The following is a 4,398-nucleotide window of genomic DNA, read 5'->3' as shown; positions in this document are numbered from 1 at the left end:
GCGAAATCTGTATTACCGCATGGGTTTTTCGTCTTGCTTAATAGGGCCCAGGGTGTGTTTATTTCAGGGTTCTAGAGGAGACAGGGTGTATTTATTTCAGGGGTCTAGAGGAGACAGGGTGTGTTTATTTCAGGGTTCTAGAGGAGACAGGGTGTATTTATTTCAGGGGTCTAGAGGAGACAGGGTGTGTTTATTTCAGGAGTCTAGAGGAGACAGGGTGTATTTATTTCAGGAGTCTAGAGGGGACAGGGTGTGTTTATTTCAGGGTTCTAGAGGAGACAGGGTGTGTTTATTTCAGGGGTCTAGAGGAGACAGGGTGTGTTTATTTCAGGAGTCTAGAGGAGACAGGGTGTGTTTATTTCAGTCATTTATACATCATGGTGATGTATAAATGTAATGTTTATGATGGTTGTCATGGTGATGTATAAATGTAATGTTTATGATGGTTGTCATGGTGATGTATAAATGTAATGTTTATGATGGTTGTCATGGTGATGTATAAATGTAATGTTTATGATGGTTGTCATGGTGATGTATAAATGTAATGTTTATGATGGTTGTCATGGTTTCAGGGTTGATCATCAGAGAGCAGAGTCTCCTGTACCCAGCTGTGTCTCCGTGAAGAGTGACTGGTCCAAGGATGGACACATTAACTTCAAAGATGGACACCAGTCTACTGATCAGAGGTCAGTGTGAGAAAACAACACATGATATAGTTTTATTAGACTCTACTGATCAGAGGTCAGAATGTCTCTCCTACATTTAGTGCATCGTCTTAAATGAACCTGTTGTTTCTGAATCAGGGCTTGAAGAGAAGACTGAAGACACATTTAGAACACATTAATTCATGTTCAATTCAGAATTAAGTCTCATTATAGTTATTTTTGTTATCTTTTATAAATTGTTTTTCACACATCTATAACTGTACCTACACGCTTAAAATCATAAAGTTTAACGTCTTACTCACATTATATGTAGAGATGTCCCGATACCGATACCAGTATCGGCAATGTGTCCAATATGCCTTATTGGGTCGTATCGGAATCGGTGAGAGCACCAGCAAAGACACAGATCTGAGTCTGAGGACGCAACCGTCTTTAGTTCACTATAAACACACTGAGGACGCAACCGTCTTTAGTTCACTATAAACACACTGAGGACACAACCGTCTTTAGTTCACTATGAACACACTGAGGACGCAACCGTCTTTAGTTCACTATAAACACACTGAGGACACAACCGTCTTTAGTTCACTATAAACACACTGAGGACGCAACCGTCTTTAGTTCACTATAAACACACTGAGGACACAACCGTCTTTAGTTCACTATAAACACACTGAGGACACAACCGTCTTTAGTTCACTATAAACACACTGAGGACGCAACCGTCTTTAGTTCACTATAAACACACTGAGGACGCAACCGTCTTTAGTTAACTATAAACACACTGAGGACACAACCGTCTTTAGTTCACTATAAACACACTGAGGACACAACCGTCTATAAACACACTGAGGACACAACCGTCTTTAGTTCACTATAAACACACTGAGGACGCAACCGTCTTTAGTTCACTATAAACACACTGAGGACGCAACCTTCTTTAGTTCACTATAAACACACTGAGGACGCAACCGTCTTTAGTTCACTATAAACACACTGAGGACACAACCGTCTTTAGTTCACTATAAACACACTGAGGACGCAACTGTCTTTAGTTCACTATAAACACAAGACATCAGTGCTCCATCTCCCTCACTCTCTCTCTCTCACTCACACGCACACTTAACATCTCCTTCTCCATATATGGTCGACTGCCAATTATTGCAGACACTGAACAGAATTTTGCCGATGCCTGATCAGCTCTCGGCTTATTGGGCATGCCTGCCATTTGCAGGCCCCTCACGACTGATTTATGGACATGACAGAGGCTTCCAAATATGAACACAAGTTGTTTACATTTGTAGCCAAGCTGTATAATAGCATCCTGAGACACAACACACTGAGGACACAACCGTCTTTAGTTCACTATAAACACACTGAGGACGCAACCGTCTTTAGTTCACTATAAACACACTGAGGACGCAACCGTCTTTAGTTAACTATAAACACACTGAGGACACAACCGTCTTTAGTTCACTATAAACACACTGAGGACACAACCGTCTTTAGTTCACTATAAACACACTGAGGACGCAACCGTCTTTAGTTCACTATAAACACACTGAGGACGCAAGTGTGCTACACTGGTTCTCTGACTGTTTAAACCCCAACCTGTATTTAGTTCCCCTGCTACACTGGTTCTCTGACTGTTTAAAACCCCCAAACTGTATTTAGTTCCCCTGCTACACTGGTTCTCTGACTGTTTAAACCCCACCTGTATTTAGTTCCCCTGCTACACTGGTTCTCTGATTGTTTAAAAACCCACCTGTATTTAGTTCCCCTGCTACACTGGTTCTCTGACTGTTTAAACCCCAACCTGTATTTAGTTCCCCTGCTACACTGGTTCTCTGACTGTTTAAACCCCAACCTGTATTTAGTTCCCCTGCTACACTGGTTCTCTGACTGTTTAAACCCCAACCTCTATCTAGTTCCCCTGCTACACTGGTTTTCTGACTGTTTAAACCCCAACCTGTATTTAGTTCCCCTGCTACACTGGTTCTCTGACTGTTTAAAACCCCCAAACTGTATTTAGTTCCCCTGCTACACTGGTTTTCTGACTGTTTAAACCCCACCTGTATTTAGTTCCCCTGCTACACTGGTTCCCTGACTGTTTAAAAACCCACCTGTATTTAGTTCCCCTGCTACACTGGTTCTCTGACTGTTTAAACCCCAACCTGTATTTAGTTCCCCTGCTACACTGGTTCTCTGACTGTTTAAACCCCCACCTGTATTTAGTTCCTTTGCTACACTGTTTCTCTGACTGTTTAAACCCCAACCTGTATTTAGTTCCCCTGCTACACTGGTTCTCTGACTGTTTAAACCCCAACCTGTATTTAGTTCCCCTGCTACACTGGTTCTCTGACTGTTTAAACCCCAACCTGTATTTAGTTCCCCTGCTACACTGGTTCTCTGACTGTTTAAACCCCAACCTGTATTTAGTTCCCCTGCTACACTGGTTCTCTGACTGTTTAAACCCCAACCTGTATTTAGTTCCCCTGCTACACTGGTTCTCTTACTGTTTAAAACCCAACCTGTATTTAGTTCCCCTGCTACACTGGTTCTCTGACTGTTTAAAACCCCCAAACTGTATTTAGTTCCACTGGTTCTCTGACTGTTTAAACCCCAACCTGTATTTAGTTCCCCTGCTACACTGGTTCTCTGACTGTTTAAACCCCCACCTGTATTTAGTTCCTTTGCTACACTGGTTCTCTGACTGTTTAAACCCCAACCTGTATTTAGTTCCCCTGCTACACTGGTTCTCTGACTGTTTAAACCCCAACCTGTATTTAGTTCCCCTGCTACACTGGTTCTCTGACTGTTTAAACCCCAACCTCTATCTAGTTCCCCTGCTACACTGGTTTTCTGACTGTTTAAACCCCAACCTGTATTTAGTTCCCCTGCTACACTGGTTCTCTGACTGTTTAAAACCCCCAAACTGTATTTAGTTCCCCTGCTACACTGGTTTTCTGACTGTTTAAACCCCACCTGTATTTAGTTCCCCTGCTACACTGGTTCCCTGACTGTTTAAAAACCCACCTGTATTTAGTTCCCCTGCTACACTGGTTCTCTGACTGTTTAAACCCCAACCTGTATTTAGTTCCCCTGCTACACTGGTTCTCTGACTGTTTAAACCCCCACCTGTATTTAGTTCCTTTGCTACACTGTTTCTCTGACTGTTTAAACCCCAACCTGTATTTAGTTCCCCTGCTACACTGGTTCTCTGACTGTTTAAACCCCAACCTGTATTTAGTTCCCCTGCTACACTGGTTCTCTGACTGTTTAAACCCCAACCTGTATTTAGTTCCCCTGCTACACTGGTTCTCTGACTGTTTAAACCCCAACCTGTATTTAGTTCCCCTGCTACACTGGTTCTCTGACTGTTTAAACCCCAACCTGTATTTAGTTCCCCTGCTACACTGGTTCTCTTACTGTTTAAAACCCAACCTGTATTTAGTTCCCCTGCTACACTGGTTCTCTGACTGTTTAAAACCCCCAAACTGTATTTAGTTCCACTGGTTCTCTGACTGTTTAAACCCCAACCTGTATTTAGTTCCCCTGCTACACTGGTTCTCTGACTGTTTAAAAACCCACCTGTATTTAGTTCCTTTGCTACACTGGTTCTCTGACTGTTTAAACCCCCAACCTGTATTTAGTTCCCCTGCTACACTGGTTCTCTGACTGTTTAAACCCCCAAACTGTATTTAGTTCCCCTGCTACACTGGTTCTCTGACTG

The 4,398-nt window shown here is 42.7% G+C and overlaps 1 pseudogene across 1 annotated transcript in view; it reads left to right on the top strand.

The window, feature by feature from the left end:
* Positions 1 to 579: 579 nt before the first annotated feature.
* The window catches only part of LOC306932834 (NACHT, LRR and PYD domains-containing protein 3-like), a 9,866-nt pseudogene continuing 6,047 nt past the window's right edge, over positions 580 to 4,398 (top strand). The window contains exon 1 of the transcript in view: positions 580 to 686. The product of the transcript in view is annotated as an NACHT, LRR and PYD domains-containing protein 3-like (transcript). The remainder of the gene's footprint in view (positions 687 to 4,398) is intronic.

Source organism: Electrona antarctica, assembly GCF_951216825.1.
Source record: "Electrona antarctica genome assembly, chromosome: 11".
In the NCBI taxonomy this organism is placed as follows: Eukaryota; Metazoa; Chordata; class Actinopteri; order Myctophiformes; family Myctophidae; genus Electrona; species Electrona antarctica.
Note: the sequence above shows the minus strand (reverse complement) of the source record. Positions and strands in the feature narration are given on the sequence as shown.